The sequence below is a fragment of the Mustelus asterias genome, chromosome 18, assembly GCF_964213995.1.
Source record: "Mustelus asterias chromosome 18, sMusAst1.hap1.1, whole genome shotgun sequence".
Classification (NCBI taxonomy): Eukaryota; Metazoa; Chordata; class Chondrichthyes; order Carcharhiniformes; family Triakidae; genus Mustelus; species Mustelus asterias.
The window spans coordinates 38,760,858-38,779,079 of NC_135818.1; the positions used below are offsets into that span (position 1 = coordinate 38,760,858).

Here is an 18,222-nt window from a genome sequence, read left to right on the forward strand (position 1 = left end):
AAAACAGGTGAAATGGGATTTGGCTTGATAGTTCTCATTGAAGGTCAGGTACCAGCACATTCATGAAGTGCAACTTGATGCTGAGCCAAGAGTGGGAAACTCAGCAGGCTGGGAAATTAGATTGTGCAGGAGATAAAATGTCAATCTCCCAGCATCAGGATTAAAGTTGCAAATTAAGCTGGTGTGGATTGGAGATTGATCAGGGTTCCCAATGGCAATCGTATTTGTAATGCATTAGCATGGCCTGTATTCTCATTAAAACCAGAATAAATGGTACCTTTGTGGTTAATTTGGCTGCAAATCAGAATCAACATGCTTCCAGATTCATAAATGGTTAAAGGTGGCATGCAGCAGGCGAGGTAGTTATCATGGTAGATTTGAACCCAGTATCAGCAGCTTTTCACGGACAGAGAAGTTTCTTGGAACAGAGGAAAAGAGGTTGAGTTGTTGTTTTGAGCTCAGGTGTTAACTGTCCTGGGAGGTTGGTGCATGGCTGTCCATGGAAGAGAGAAGGCAGGTTGTGGCAGGCCTAAGAGGGTGACAGTTAGCGGGAATGATCTAAATGAGACCAATCCCCACAATGGGGCCAGTCAGGTGGGGGCTTGCAGCCTGTACCCTTCTCCTGTGCTGTGAAAATTGGGGTACAGGAAAAGGGAGCTGAAATTCCAGAATCAATGGCATGGTGGTGGTTGGCATTGCTGCCTCGTGGCGACGCGGACCCAGGTTCGGATCTCGGCTTGGGTCACTGTCTGCACGTTCTCCTCACGTTTGCGTTGGTTTCCTCCGGATGCTCTAGTTTCCTCCCGCAGTCTGGGGGACGTGCTGGATGGGTGCGTTGGCTATGCTGGATTCTCCCTTGGTGTCCTGCGTGGGTGCTGCAGTGTGGTAACTGGGAGTTTTTGCAGTTGCTTTGTTGCAGTGTTAATGTGGGTCTACTTGTGACACTAATAAATAAACCTGAAAGCTAAAGGTCTGCTGAGTGTTCCCAATACAATGGGTAGAATCTTACCAAAGAAAATGGCAAAGTGTTAGAATCTGACTGAAAACCCAAAGAAACAGGCCAGTTTTCTCTCCAGACCTTCTGACGCTTTGTCAAAAAAAGCAGGGCATGTTTCATGCTGTCATTTTGAGGGGTGAGGCCTAAATATGTTGTCAAAGCCAACATCACAGAGATCGGGGCGCCCTTTCTTAAGAGCTGGCGTTACAAAATAGTAAATGTCAGCACCCCTCCTTCCCCCCCCCGAACATCACTGGCACTGGACCTCCACCCGCAACAGTTAATGCCAGCATCCCCAGCACCCATATCCGCTCCCCGCCACTGTCAGAAATAAATGAGCCCTCCCCTATGAGGCTCCCACTAGAGTTCTCCCCCAAGTACTGCCCCCTAACATAGGTTGGCACTGTTAATTGGAAATAGGTTACGCATATTACTTATACTCAGTTTTTATCGGTTCAGTAATTTTCTGTGGCGCTCAATAAATCATCATCAGGAAATAACCATCGTGTTTTAAGTTGGAAACTGTTAAATCAAAATTCAAACAGCAAGGGTCTGCTAAATGTTTCATTAAGTCTTATTATCAGATATTATCCCAGTTGTGACAGAGAGCTACCAGAATAAAGTCCTACCAGTCCTTGAACTGCAGTGGTTAAACCTCCATCCGAGAGAAGCAATTCTAAACTTGTGTTATTTCCATGGCTTCCTATTTCATTTCTGAGTAAGTACTAATCAAACTTTCTCACAACATTGATCCGATTTTGAGCAAGCAAATACTTTAGCTTTAAATCTGTAAGAGTAAAATTCATATATTTAATCTTCAAGAGTAAAATTAATTTATTGATTCACATACCGTACTATTTTTTAATCTATTGAAGCTGCAGCAATTTACGTACTTCCCTATTCACAAATCAGTCTAGATATTTTTCTCAAACATATTTGACAAGATCAGTACACACAACCATCGATTTAACTATTGAGTGGCTTTCGAAGTAGCAAGATAGGGTTCCTCCGAGTGAAAGGGATTTTCTCCCCAGTCATCTCTTCTTAGTAGACTTTCAAAAGCATTTGGATACGTACATGGATAGGAAAGGATCAGAAGGATATGGGCCAAACGTGGACAATTGGGACTAGCTGGGAGGGCACCATGGTTGGCATGGACTGGTTGGGCTAAAGGGCTGTTTTCGTGCTGTAATGCTCTGAAACTCACTAATGTTGGGAGCTCAAGCATGATAAGGGGAAAATCAAGAGTGATTATGGGCAGGTGAGGTTGGGATAATCACGGTTAACCAAGGGCAGGTCAAAGGTGATAGGGAGAAGATAATATATGTCAGCTCGATGGTGATGGGTGGTAGCTCTAGGATGACAGAGAGTTGCTTAAGGGCGATCGTGAATTGAGGGCCACTGAAGGTAGGGCAAGGAGGAGGGTGCAGGATGATGGCTTGTCGCTCCAGAGTAATAGGGGACTATCAGAGATAGAATGCTGCCAGCTGGTCGTTGCTCCTGAAAGCCAGTATGTGGATATCTGGGAAACTTCTTCTGTCTTTGACCACTCCATTATATGCTCTTTTGTCCAACAGACAGACCAAAATATAGGGCACTTAACCTCTTTATGAGCTTCAACCTTTTGACAGCTAATGACACCTCCCTCATAAGTGTTTCACATATGTACACTCCTGCAGCAGATACAACTTTCTCATCCTGATCTGGCTCCCACTCCTTCAGTCCTTGTCTTTCATCTGGTGCTGAGGCACCAGATGAAAACCAGCACACTCATAACCCTAACCCAACTGCCTGGCATACCTCTCCACCCACACATACATGCATTTGGTTGCTGCGCTCATGAGGGCCACTATGCAGAAACTACACCGTGTCACTTACCCTATAAAGCATAGGAGGTTATTGACCTTTTTCTTGCACTGGACCTAGTTTCACTTGTGAGCCACATGGTTGCTAACCTCTCGCAACTTCCATCCAATCAGCCTTGGTCAGGCAGGATAGTCACTTACTTCCATTGCTCTTGCCATTCCAGACAGCCAAAAGAGGAAAATCTACAGGAAGGTCTTACTACTCTGTTGGGCCACCCATTGTTTACACTGAGACATTTGTCCAATTTTGTGTGGTGTGACAGCAGGTGATCAGAATCAACAGATGAGGCAGGAGGCAGTAGCTACAGGTATATGAGTGTGGCAGGTAGGATGAGGGTGGAAGCAGTTACAGATCCAAAGGTGGCAGTTGGGAGGGGTTGGCCGCAGCAATAGAGAGGAGCCAAGAGTGGCAGGTGGGGAGGACATGGCATCAGTAACAGGGATCCAAAGAGGGCAGTTGAGCCAAGGGTGACAGCAGTTCCAGTTGAAAAATCTCCTCTGAATCAGCCAGATTAATGCTGCTGGCTTTCAGGGAATGGATGTCTGTCCAGATGTCTCTCCGAGTAGAAATTGCATATACTTGTTGTTACGCCATCGGTACACTTGTCATTGCAACTGGATTCCATCCTTGAGTGGTGGAAAGCTTCCTTCTGTGCTGTAATTTCTATGAAGTAATATGAAGAACTCCCATTTCCATTTAAATAGTATATTTTGATTACTTCATTAAATGCATGGTTCCCTTTCAATCTAATAACTGTGGGGCTTTTCTGCATGCACATTTTAAGCACCCTAGTTTCTCAAGTAGCACAGCCATTGGAGGAATGACTTAACAATCAACTTGTGTCTAATTAGGTACAGATGAAGATGCATTTCAATTAAAATTGTGGTAATGTTTGTTTCAAACCATGGAAAGCTTACGTCGAATAACTTACTTTCACCTTATAGGGGTTTTATAAGCTCCTTATTAATCCTTTTGCTTCCAGGTTTGACTAGTAATAATTTCATTGTCTTGCAAAACAATTTATTTTATCTACAAATGTTAAATACCAGATGTTTAAGTCATGCTTTTCATTCTGAAAAATCTTAATTTAATGGGGTTCTAGGTCACCATTTTATATAGTTTCCAATGGTACCTTTTGCAGTGACACATAAAGAGAACGAAGCAGCCTAGTGCTTTAGGCACTGTTGTAAATGATATGAAATTGCTTTTTTTAACTAGTCAAGTCTTCCAATAAAGACAATATATAATAGATTTGTTGAGGAGTATTTCACAGAAAACTCTGCATGTGTAATCAAGTTCCATTTTTATTGAATGTAACTTTTACCAAACAAACAACACAGCTTGCAATAAAACCAGCAAAAATAATTGGCCACTCAAGGTTAGGAAAATGTTTAAGTTGGCAGATGTAGTGACACTTTCATATATTTGCATAGCATTGTGCAGGTTATTACATGTATAGTATAAACAGCCAGCTGTTCTCAGGTTTTCCCACCTGTATCAAATGCAAGCACATATTGTGTAACTTGAGATAGAACTGGAACTGTTCTATCTTAAAACTTAGTGCCTGACTTCTGTTTGGAGTGATTGCATCTTGATGCATGCTGTGACTCACCAACTAGTGGGCTCTCCAATTTTAAGAAGTGTCATCGTGGGCACTTGCATACACTTCTTACTATTCGGTTATGGGATAGTAGTAGTAGAAATCTGAGTCAGAGGTGGCCATTTACCTCAAGTGGAAAGTGATGCATGCTATGGAGAAGACCACACCCCCACCTGCCATCCCTGCCCACAATAAAGTTTATTTTTACCTAGTAATAATTCTAGTAAAGAATCATTCTTGTCAGCCTATAATTTAAGTTTGGCAAGAGGGAGACACGTAAGGTATCTTGAGGCACCAATTTCTATCAGAACTGATTAGTGTTATTAAGTTATTATGTACAGACACATTATTGAGCCTGAAAGTCTTTTGTGGCTTAAATACTGAGATGCTTTGCTGGGAGTTTCTGCTGCTGGCTTCTGCTAATTGTAAGTATCCACAATACTAGCAGTGCAATCAGCCCAAGAGACCTGTTGAGGGAACGAGTTTAAAAAAATATAAGTCGGTTACAAGTTGGTGAATGATAAGGTACAAGTATAAGTGTAAAATCACTCTGATGTTCTTTAGATTTATCAATATTATGGTAAATACTTTTTCAGCAAAAATATGAAAGAACAATCAATTGAGTCAGAATTCACCATCAAACTAATGGCAAGGCTAATGGAGCTCACCGTTATGCATGTGTAAATGGTGCAGCAACTTTAGATGAGGAGCAGATGTGCTGTTAAATTTGAATATCCAAAAGTTGTTGTCTGAGTGGCACTACTCTGCCATTAACTTTACTAAACTGGCACTTAGTATGAGTGTGACAAAAGCATTAGCTGTAAATTCAATGTGTGTCCTAATTGAGTGTGCACGATAAAGAAAGCTGCCAGGTTGTGTGAGAGCTTAGCATGAGACAGCAACAAATATTAAATAGATTGACAGATAAAACTTTGTGGCATGTGTACTTGGGTCAACTATATGTTAAATGGTACTGTTAGATGGTGCCATTTCCATACCTTCTAACAGCCATACACACTGCTGTCCTCTAGAAGGGGCCTTAGAGTGCTAAACAGAGAAACTCTTCTTACATCTACAACATGAAGGAGCATCTGCACTTGATTAGCCCTCAGACAAGGAGATCAGATGCAGCTCTGCTTCATCATTTGCTCAGAATTTCTATTTCCTGTCTTCACATTTATTTTATCAGTAACATTCTTTTTGCCTCAGCTTCAAAGGTTTAATATTTACAAATAAAGTTGTAACCTTGTCGACATGCACAATTTCTTGCTTCCACCAATTCTTTTCTGTGAAGCTCTCAGCGCCAGGTCTAAAATGGGCTAGCGCTTGTAATGAATGATTTATTTGGGCTCACTCCAAAAAATTGCAAGGAAGTGGCCCTATATAATGTGAGTAAGCATTGAACTTGTCAAAATTACAGTGTTAAGATTGAAAAGTACATTCTGTTATGTTATTCATTATTTGACAGTACTTGTGTAATTTCAAAACCTTCCTGTTTACCTTTATTAAAACAAATTGTGACATGTTTTATTTGTTATGAAACATTATAAAGTTGCAGAAAGTAAATATGACAGCTACTTTACATAAACAGAAAATCAATCTGCAAAATTTAAGGCTACAGTTTAGATCAAAGAACTAGAATTTTGTTCCTTTAAAAACTTTAAAAAACTAAATAAAGTCAATTTCACTTGCATATAAATCAAGTATATTTATGCTGCTTTTTGATGGTTTGACTGTTGTGAGAGAAAGTACCTGAGATAATAGGGAATTTTCTTTTATCGACAAATCAAAGTGCTTTAAAGGATTAATAGCAAAAAGGGGTAACTGGAGAATAGTTACAATATTCCTTTTGTGACTTAGAGATAGCGCAGGTAAAATGAAAATCTTGTTATGAAATCAGAATTCTGTGATCATTTTGAGATTGTAATTCTTAAAATCACACCAGTTGATGTTTTAAAATTTGCTTCAAAGTTTGTTTGAACAGACATGATTTAATTTTTACAATATATATGGCAATCTGCTCGCAAACAGGGCACAGAGACACAAAATTAAGTTACAGATATATGGAAAGTACATTTGCCACAGCATAATTGCCATGCAATGCCTATCTCCAACAAGAGAGAATCTAATTTTACAATATAAATTTCAAGCGGAGAGAATCTAACCGAATTCTCTTAACACTCAACATCATTATCATCAATAAAACACCCACCATTAAGACCCATTGAGCAGATGGAGCAAACATATAAATGGTGTGGCTATAACAGCAGGTCAGGGACTGGGAATCCTGTGAGTAAATCAACTCCTGACTCCCAAAAGCCTTCCCACCATCTAAATGGCACAAACCAGGGGTGTGATGGAATACTGTCTACTTGTCTGGATGAGTGCAGGACCAGCAACACTCAAGAAGCTTGGCACCATCCAGGACAAAGCAGCCCACTGGATTGGCACCCTATTCATTACCTTAAGCTTTCACTTCCCCCACGACCAACATGAAGTGGTAGCATTGTGTACCATATACAGGATGCACTGCAGCAGATTATGAATCCTTCTTAGACAGCATCTTCTAAACCCCAGGATCACTACCAACTAGAAGATTAAGGGCAGCAAATGCCTGGGAACACCATCACCTGCAAGTTTCCTTTCAAGTCTCGCACCATCATGACTTTGAACTGTATCACTGTTCCTTCATTGTTGCTAAGTCAAAAACCTGGAACCCTCCTTTATAACAAGACTGTGGGTATACCTGCAAGACATGGACTGCAGCGGTTCAAGAACCTGGTCACCACAACCTTCTCACGGACAACAAATGCTGGCATTGCTAGCAATATTCACAAGCCGTGAAAGAATTTTTGAAAAATTACATTTAATTTGAATTTAAAATTACATTTAATTTGAACAGACTTGTATTGTAGAGTACAGGGCATTTAAGGAAAACATCCATTGATTCATTGTGGGAAAAATCATGTTTAACTAACTTGCTGGAGTATTTTTGAGGAGGTAGCAATAAAGGTTGAGAAGAACAATGTCGTTGGTGTGTGTATGATTTCACCAAAATTAATATATGTATAATTAACACAGTTCTGTCGATATTTTAACAGTTCTACTATCTGTTACATTTATGCAAATACTGTATACAGTGTTATAAACACTTTTATCACTTTCTTAGAAACGATTGCGGAAATTGCAAAGGGAAAAAGAGCAATGAGAGTTTTATATGTCATAAAATGGACCACATTAGGGATTGGGGCGAAAGTAACTTGCTAACGATGACTGAGGGCTCTTAAGTTAGATGCATTCAACCAGGCTGGAGTACTCAGAGATCAAAGTCCACAGTAAAAAGCTGTCAAACTTTTCACACTAATTGAAATTAAATGTGACAATCTTAGTCAGTAAGGCTATGAGGATACTAGCATGGGAAATTGAAATATTATTCTTATTATATATGATTTGTAGCTGGTGTCAAGGCACATAGTGGAGGCACTCTGGTTTACCCCACATTTTGCTTGCCTCATTGTATGTTACCCTAGAAGTGCTTAATGCAAATAGGTAGTGCAAAGTCAAAAAAGCTGTCATTGATATCTCCCACTGTAAAACACAAAAGATGATTCTTGCCATGGAAAATGTCTCTCTTTTTATTCCTGTACTGTACATTAATCAGTGGTAGATTCAGGGCTATGAGGAGAAAACCGGGCAGTGAAATATGTTTGAATTTCTCTAGAAAAGAACTATCAAAATCTGCATTGCACAAAATAATCTCTTCTGATTATATACTTTTTTCTGGTTTTAAAATCTTGAAAGATTAGATGCAACTTTTCCAAAGGAACAAATTTTTGTTTTAAATTGAACTTCAAACGTAAGGACAGCTTTAACAGTATAACGTCCCAAGGTGCTTCACAGGAGTGGAATAAAACGAGATTTTACACCAAATCACATGAGGAGATATTAGGGCAGACGGCCAAAAGCTTCATCAAAGAGAGAGGTTTTAATGGGCTGCTTGTAGGAGAAAAGAGAGGTGGAGAAGCAAAGAGGCTGAGTGAGAGAGTTCCTGAGCTTAGTATTCAGACATCTAAAGGCAGGGCGATCAGTGCTGGAGTAATTAAAATCTGGATGCTCAGTTGGCTAGGTTTAGATGAGTGCAAATATCTTTCAGGGTTGTGGACTGATGTAGATTAGAGATATAGAGGTACAAGGCCATGGAGGGACTGGAAAACATGAATGAGAATTTGAAAATCATGCTGTTGCTTGACTGGGAGCCATTGTCTCTCTCTCTCTCTCTCTCTAGCAGACCCTCAAAATGAGGAGGATGCCACGGAGAACCGTCACAGGGGCTTGTGCGTGGAAATATTTTAACAATTAGGAGCAGGAGTAAGCCACTTGATCCCTCGAGCCTGCTCCGCCATTCAATAAGTTCATGGCGGATCTGATTGTAACTTCAACCCCACATTCCTGCCTACCCCCTTGTTAATCAAGAATCTATCTAGCTCTGCCTTAAGAATATTCAAAGACTCTCTTCCTCAAAAGGCAGTGGAAGCAGAGTTTCAGAGACTCACTGCCCTGCGAGAGAAAAAAATTCTCCTCATCTCTGTCTTAAATAGGCAACCCCTTATCTTTAAGCAGTGATCCCTAGTTCTATATTCTCCGACGAGGGAAGACATCCTCTCCACACTCACCCTTTCAATACCCTTCAGTATCTTAAAGGTTTCGATCAAGTCACCCCTTACTCTTCTGAACCCTAGCGGATACAAACCTAACCTCTTTAACCTTTCCACCCATTCCTGGTATTAGTCTAGTAAACCTTCTCTGAACTGCTTCAAATTCATTTATATATTCCTTTACAAAAGGAGGCCAATACAGTACACGATACGTAAAATGGGGAGACTATTGTGCTGCAGCTACCAGATAGTTCTGGCTGACCAGGGAACTCTCCCACTCTTAATACCTGCCATTGGTGTATCAGAACAATTTTTTTACTGTTTGTTAACAACTTGTTTGGCTGCATTATGATGGAGTGGCCATCAATCCTCGGGTGGAATTTGAACCAGAAGCAGAGATGCTACATGTTGTGCCACCGGACCTTTGCAGGAGTCAATATAGGTCAGCGATTACAGATAAAACTTGTGATAATTCCAACTTGTGGTGAAAATGGGCTCATTCTGTTGGCGAGGACTGATGACCACGCATACACTGTCGATTGCTGCCAAGGAAAAACAACTAAAATGGCTGTTGTGCTGTACTATGGTCAAAATTCATATCCCTTGTTCATACAGAAACATTTTCAGTAACTAGGAGCAGGTTTGACTTAGATGACTGAATCCCAAGAGACCAGACCAGGAACAAAAAAAAAATTTCCTTTGTAAGTAGCAAAGGAAAACAAGTTGCGCAGATGTTTCTCAAAATGCTCATCATAAAATACTTCAAATTATTGTGCAATCTCAAGTAGACAACAGGATCCTGCTAGACCTAAGTGCTTACCTAAAGTTAAAGCCTGACTACTGCATGAGTCCAGATAAATCAAAAACAACCCTGCAATTCAAAACCCTTAAGTACTTTCTGTCAATTTTAGATGTTCAGAAGTGTATTTAACAATCATGTTTCTTCTATTTATATAAATAATTGTTTTCATTCAAGATAAATATAACGTGCACGAAATCAAACATGCTGCCTTATCTTATTTGGAAATGCATGCAATGATAATTTACAGAGCACTGAGACATTTTAAGGTTTACCACACAAGGCTTGAATGTTGCAAAAGATTCATTTCAACTGTAATTATAAAGAAGTCATAATAAAAAATGTTCAGTTATAAATTCAGAAAACAATTCACATATATTCTTAAAGTGTGAAGAATGCAATTAAAATGTAATTGTGATAAAGTTAGAGCCCGCTTTTATAAAATCTAGAATATCCTTATACTTAGGAATACCAAAGTAATTTTAAAATGGTGTAATATCTCGTGAGGAAGGTACGCAGTCAAACAAAAAATACAATATGGTAAAATGATAAGTTGTTCACGTTGGCAGAAAAAATAACAAAAGACAGCATATTACTTAAACGGAGAACGGCTGCATAATTCCGAAGTGCAGAGAGATCTAGATGTTCTAGTGTATGAGTCACAAAAGGTTCGTATCAAGTACAGCAAGTAATTAAGAAGGCTAACGGATTGCCATCCTTCATTACAAGAGGAATTGAACATAAAAGTAAGGATGCTTTGCTTCAGTTATACAGGACATTGGTGAGACCCCATCCTGAATATTGTTTGCAGTTTTGGTCTCCTTATTTAAGGGAGGTTGTAAATGCATTAGAGATGTTTAGAGGACAAGTTTATTTTAGATACCTGAAGTGAGTGAGTTGCCTTACAAGAAAAGGCTGGACAGATTGGGTTTGTTTCCACTGGAGTTTTGAAGAGTGAGGGATGATTTGATTGAAGTAGATAAGATCCTGAATGGCCTTGACAAGGTGGACATGGAAAGGATATTCCCTCTTCGGGGTGAGTCCAGAATTAGGGGGCACCATTTTAACATTTAGCACAGGAATGAGGAGAATTTTTTGTCTCTGAGGGCTGTGCAACTTTGGAAGTCTCTGCCTCAGAAATTAGTGGAGGCAGGGTCATGAAATATTTTTTAGGTGGAGATAGATTCTTGTGAGGCAAGCGAATCACAGGTTACTGGAGGGAGAAGAGAATGTGGAGTTCAAAACGCAACAGATCAGCCATGATCTTATTGAATGGTGGAGCAAGCTTGAGAGGTCAAATGGCCTACTTCTCCTATTTCATTTGCTGACCTTTCAGTGATGCCTACGTTCCACGAAAAAGATAATTTTTAAAGATTGCACTGAGTTTGCAACCACTGTGGTTCAGCATCAGACTGTTGTGAGGAAGAGAGATGGAGTTAGTAACTGGTGATCAAAGTTTATGGTAGAGGCCAAGGACAGTGGCTTCAGTAGGCAGAATTTTACAGTTCCTTGCTGGTGGGTTTGAAGATGGGGCTGGGGTGTTCTCATGAAATGCAGTGTGCGACCTACCCGCTGCCTACGCAGACCTCTCTCCCATTTCATGGCATGTGGTGCAGGCATCCCTCCCATTCTTGGACCTATTGAGGCTCTTAAGTGGCCAATAAATAGCCATGCACGTGCCTCATCCCACCCCGCCACTATTTGACCCATGGCAGGTGGGGGTGGGCTACTCACACCAGGTGGATAGCGCAGCAGCTTTTACTGGACAATCTGGTGCCAGGCAAAGAGGATGGTGGGTGTGGGGGAGGGTGTGGAAACCTCCTTATGGTGTTCCATATGCCCAACGGAACAGCCCCGCCCAACAGGAATGCACCCCTGCACCCCCCCCTGCCCTGCCATTTAATCCTCCTTCCCAGGCCTCTCAAACCCCGTATTCCCACACAACTCCTCACTAGAGCCTGCTGACCAGATCCAACTGATGTCCCTGACTTACCTGAAGTCTGGTCTCCATTATCTCCTCTTCTTTGAGAACTGCCTGTAGTCCCGTCATGGCCACTATTTGAATCTGGTGCTACTGGAACTACAGAACTGCCAGCCAATCTGATTGGCTGGCTGATCTCTAAGGTACGACTTCCAGACAATTGAGGAGCCAAGGTTTTGTCTCCAGGTAATTAACAGTCAATGGAGCATTAAATGGCTGCAAGACAGCCAGTATTATTGGGATGCGTTCCCCATCAACTCTTCAGATGTTGGAGTGGGGAACCCTGACATCTGAAAAATCATATTCACTGTTCCCAATGTTCAGTTGGAGGAAGGTTCTGCTCATCTACTACTGGATGTCGGACAAGTAGTCTGACAGTTAGAGGTAGAGTTGGGGGTTTGGTGAGGTGGGTGTTGTCAGTGTAGATATGAAAACTAACACTGTCTTTTTGGATGATGTTGCTCAGGAGCAGCACATAATTAAGAAATAGAAGGATATCAAGGACGGCTCCTTGAAGGTCAGCAAATACAACAGGTTGAATTTTGCACTCCATAGTTGGCAAGTTTGAAGGTAGGGAGACACCTACAATCTAGCAGGTGGTCTCCCTGCCATTTATCTGCCTGTCCCCAACCTACCTGGAATTTTATAGGTGGCAGGGGAAGCACAGGCGGCTCGCTTCCCTTGTTCCTATTGAGGTCCTTAAGTAGTGAAATAATGGCCACTTAAGATCCTCCATTTGCTGTCACCATTGTTTTACGTGTGGCAGTGAGAGGCCCACAGGAAGCCTGGCAGCTTTAGCTGTGGAGGCTTGTGTTGGGCAAGAGGTAGGAACCTCTGTGATGCTGGAAGAGGTTGGTGTGGTCAAACATAATCAAAGGCTGCAGACATTTGTGATTTGGATAAGAGCTGTTTCAATACTGTGGCAAGGTCAGAAATCCGATTGCAGGCATTTGAGTGTGCCATTTTGGGAATGATGAGCACAGGTTTGGTCAAGAGACAGGAGTGTTGACACTGCACGTTCAAGATCTATGGAGAAGAAAACAAAGTTGGAGATGGAGGAGTTGTTTGCGATGACTGAGGGGTCAAGGGGACATCTTAGAAGAGGGGAGATTTAAAGGAGAGATAGATACTACCTGTGAAGAGATAGCCATCAACTATATCGGCTAACATAGGAGCAAGGAAGGGTGGTTGGGTGTTAGGAACTTAGTGGGCCTACAATCAAGAGAGCTGGAGGTGGGTCTCATGCATGCAATGAGCTTAGCGAGGGAACAAGAGAACTAGGAGAGAATCTGTTGAAAAATGCAAATTCAAAGTTATAATGGGGCGGCACGGTAGCACAGTGGTTAGCACTGCTGCTTCGCAGCTCCAGGGTCCCAGGTTCGATTCCCGGCTCGGGTCACTGTCTGTGTGGAGTTTGCACATTCTCCTCGTGTCTGCGTGGGTTTCTTCCGGGTGCTCCGGTTTTTTCCCACAGTCCAAAGATGTGCAGGTTAGGTTGATTGGCCAGGTTAAAAATTGCCCCTTAGAGTCCTGGGATGCGTAGGTTAGAGGGATTAGCGGGTAAAATATGTGGGGGTAGGGCCTGGGTGGGATTGTGGTCGGTGCAGACTCGATGGGCCGAATGGCCTCCTTCTGCACTGTAGGGTTTCTCTGATTTCTATGAAGTCTTATAAGAGGTTTGACCTGGTGGGCTATGTGATTTGATTTGATTTATTATTGTCACATGTATAGATATACAGTGAGATGTATTGTTTCTTGTGCGCTGTACAAAGCATACCATACTTGGAGAAGGAAAGGAGAGAGTTCAGAATGTAGTGTTACAGTCAAAGCTAGGGTGTAGAGAAATTAATGGGAGGCAGGTCCATTCAAAAGTCTGATGGCAGCAGGGAAGAAGCTGTTCTTGAATCAGTTGGTACGTTTCCTCAGACTTTTCCTCAAATCTTTTCCTGCTGGAAGAAGGTGGAAGAGAGTATGTCTGGGGTGTGTAAGGTCTTTGATAATGCTGGCTGCTTTTTTAAGGCAGTAAGAAGTGTAGACAGTGTCAGTGGATGGGAGGCTGGTTTGAGTGATGGACTGGGCTTCGTTCACGACCCTTTGTAGTTTGTTGCGGTCTTGGGCAGAGCAGGAGCCATACCAAGCTGTGATACAACCAGAAAGAATGCTTTCTATGGTGCATCTGTAAAAGTTGGTGAGAGTCGTAATGGATATGCCAAATTTTATTAGCCTACTGAGGAAATAGAGGCTTGTTGAGCTTTCTTAACTATAGCATCGGCACAGAGGGAGCAGGACATGTTGTTGGTGATCTGGACACTTAAAAACTTGATGCTTTTGACCATTTCTACTTCATCCCCAGTGATGCAGACAGGAGCATGTCCTCCACTATGCTTCCTGAACCCGATGACTGTCTCCTTCATTTTGTTGACATTGAAGGAGAGATTATTGTTGTCACACCAGTACACCAGATTCTCTACCTCTTTCCTGTACTCTGTCTCGTCATTGTTTGAAATCTGACCCACCATGGTGGTGTCATCAACAAACTTGAAAATCAAGTTGGAGGGAAAAACACAGTCATAGGTGTATAAGTATAGGAAGGGGCTGAGGATACAACCTGTGGGGTACTGGTGTTGAGGAGGATTGTGAAGGAGCTGTTGTTGCCTATCCTTACTGATTGCAGCCTGTGGGTTAGGAAGTCTAGGATCCAGTCGCAGAGGGAAGTGTCGAGGCCCAGGTCACGCAGTTTGGAGATGAGTTTCGTAGGAATAATGGTGTTGAAGGCTGAGCTGTAGTCAATAAATAGGAATCTGACATAGGTGTCTTTATTATCTACATGTTCCAGAATCAAGTGGAGGGTCAGGGAGATGGCATCTATTGTGGATCTATCGTGAACACAAGGGGTCACAGGTTCAAGGTGAGGGGGGCAAGGTTCAACACAGATGTCAGGGGGACGTATTTTACACAGAGGGTGGTGGGGGCCTGGAATGCACTCCCAAGCAAGGTGATTGAGGCGGACACGCTGGGATCGTTTAAGACTTATCTAGATAGTCACATGAACAGACTGGGAATAGAGGGATACAAACGAATGGTCTAGTTGGGCACATGAGCGGTGCAGGCTTGGAGGGCCGAAGGGCCTGTTCCTGTGCTGTATTGTTCTTTGTTCTTTGACCTGTTGCAGTGGTAGATGAGCTGGAGTGGATCCAGGCAATCTGGGAGGCTGGAATTGATTTGTGCCGTGACTAACATAGAACATAGAACAGTACAGCACAGATCAGGCCCTTCGGCCCACGATGTTGTGCCGAGCTTTATCTGAAACCAAGATCAAGCTATCCCACTCCCTATCATCCTGGTGTGCTCCATGCTTAAATGTTCCTAAAGTGTCTGACTCCACTATCACTGCAGGCAGTCCATTCCACACCCCAACCACTCTCTGCGTAAAGAACCTACCTCTAATATCCTTCCGATATCTCCCACCATGAACCCTATAGTTATGCCCCCTTGTAATAGCTCCATCCACCCGAGGACATAGTCTTTGAACGTTCACTCTATCTATCCCCTTCATCATTTTATAAACCTCTATTAAGTCTCCCCTCAGCCTCCTCCACTCCAGAGAGAACAGCCCTCGCTCCCTCAACCTTTCCTCATAAGACCTCATACCCTCCAAACCAGGCAGCATCCTGGTAAATCTCCTCTGCACTCTTTCCAGCGCTTCCACATCCTTCTTATAGTGAGGTGACCAGAACTGCACACAATATTCCAAATGTGGTCTCACTAAGGTCCTGTACAGTTGCAGCATAACCCCACGGCTTTTAAACTCCAACCCCCTGTTAATAAAAGCTAACACACTATAGGCCTTCTTCACAGCTCTATCCACTTGAGTGGCAACCTTTAGAGATCTGTGGATATGGACCCCAAGATCTCTCTGTTCCTCCACAGTCTTCAGAACCCTACCTTTGACCCTGTAATCCACATTTAAATTAGTCCTACCAAAATGAATCACCTCACATTTATCAGGGTTAAACTCCATTTGCCATTTTTCAGCCCAGCTTTGCATCCTATCTATGTCTCTTTGCAGCCTACAACAGCCCTCCACCTCATCCACTACTCCACCAATCTTGGTGTCATCAGCAAATTTACTGATCCACCCTTCAGCCCCCTCCTCTAAGTCATTAATAAAAATCACAAAGAGCAGAGGACCAAGCACTGATCCCTGTGGCACTCCACTAGCAACCTGCCTCCAATCCGAAAATTTTCCATCGACCACCACCCTCTGTCTTCGATCAGACAGCCAGTTACCTATCCAATCGGCCAACTTTCCCTCTATCCCACACCTCCTCACTTTCATCATAAGCCGACCATGGGGGACCTTATCAAACGCCTTACTAAAATCCATGTATATGACATCAACTGCCCTACCTTCATCAACACACTTAGTTACCTCCTCAAAAAATTCTATCAAATTTGTGAGGCACGACTTGCCCTTCACGAATCCGTGCTGACTATCCCGGATTAATCCGCATCTTTCTAAATGGTCGTAAATCCCATCCCTAAGGACCTTTTCCATCAATTTACCAACCACCGAAGTAAGACTAACCGGTCTATAATTACCAGGTCATTTCTATTCCCTTTCTTAAACAGAGGAACAACATTCGCCATTCTCCAGTCCTCTGGCACCATCCCCGTGGACAGCGAGGACCCAAAGATCAAAGCCAAAGGCTCTGCAATCTCATCCCTTGCCTCCCTAACCTTTCAAAGCACTTCATAATGATGGATGTCAGAGCCACCGGTCAATAGTCATTAAGGCACACTGCCTGGCTCTTTGGTATCGGGATGATGGTTGTCTTCTTGAAGCAGATAGGGACCTCAGATTGGTGTAAAGAGAGGTTGAAGATGTCTGTGAATACCCCCGCCAGTGTGTGAGTGCTTGTCCACATCCCTCATCCGGGCCAGTTGCTTTGCGTGGATTGACTTTCGAGAAGGCTGCTCTGATATCTGTAATGGTAACCTTGGATGTAGGTTCATCAGAGGCTTGCGGTGTGGAGGGTGTGCTCTCACTGACCACCAGGAGCGCAAGTTTTGCCTTTAATGGGGCTCAGGACATCAAAGGCAGAAGTGAATGAGCATGTCAGCAACTGCAGAAGTGTCGTGGTGAACGGATGACTGTTGGAATTTTGAAAGTGTGGTTGTTAGTGAATTGGGAGAGAGTTTTTTCCAGTGGTGGACACAGAAGAAAGTAGAGTTGGAACAGGGAAGGAGGATGTGAATGGGCAGCAATGTAAGTAAGTCATCAGGGATAGGCTTATCTGTGATTGATATGACAGGAGTAGTGAGGCCACCTATACTGACAATGTCAACAGGGTGGCCATGAACATGGGGATTTTACAAGGTAGGTGATTAAGGGCGGATATGAGGATAGTGAAATCAGAGGAGAGAGAGCAAGGTTAATTTAAGATGGAGTTTTATATCATCAAAGATGTGAAGTTGCTTGATGCAGAAGCTGTGGGAGGAAAGCAATGAAGTTAGTTTGGTGGGAAACCTTTTATGGTACTTAAATGGATGGTAGTGAACGTGGATTTTAAATAAGAAGTGAGATTGGCATTTTGCCATCCTGGCGCTGCCATCCATGCAACTATTCCCATTCTACCCATAGCTTGGATTTTCTTTCCCCTTCAAGGTTCACCAAATTCCATTTTGAATGTTACTGTTGAATCTACTTCCACCCTTTCAGGCAGTGCATTCCAGATTTTGCCAATCATCTTAAATCTGTGTCCTCTGGCTACTGACTGTTCTACCACTGAAAACAGTTTCTCCTTATTTACTCTATCGAAACTAGCTAAAATACTGCAGTTCATTGCTAACCTCTGCTGTCTGTCCCTTTGCCAGATTCATTTCCATATGACCACTGTCCCTTTAATCTCCTGGAGTTTCATTTTCCTAATAAATCTCTTTTATGGTACTTTGTTACATGCCTTTTAAAAGTCCATATAAACAACATCAACTACATTGCTCTCATCAACCCTCTCTGTCACATCATTAACTAACTCAATCAAGTTTGTCAAACATGATTTGTCTTTAACAAATCCATGCTGGCTTTCATTTATTAATCAGTACTTGTCCTGCATTATTGTAGGTAAAAGCTTTTCCACCATTGGCAATTAACTGGGTTTATCCCTTTCTCTTTTATTAAACAGGAATGTAACATTTGCAGTTCTCCAGTCCTCTGTCACCACTCCCATATTTAAGGAGGACTGGAAAGTTGTGGCCAGAGCTGCTGCAATTTCAACCCTGGAATGTGTTCAATTTGAACTAGGTGACTCCTTCATATTAAGG

The 18,222-nt window shown here is 42.4% G+C and overlaps 1 protein-coding gene across 1 annotated transcript in view; it reads left to right on the forward strand.

Annotated features, from left to right (window-relative positions):
- Positions 1-18,222, forward strand: part of slc25a21 (solute carrier family 25 member 21) — a 615,256-nt gene that overhangs the window by 471,564 nt on the left and 125,470 nt on the right. The window lies entirely within an intron of this gene.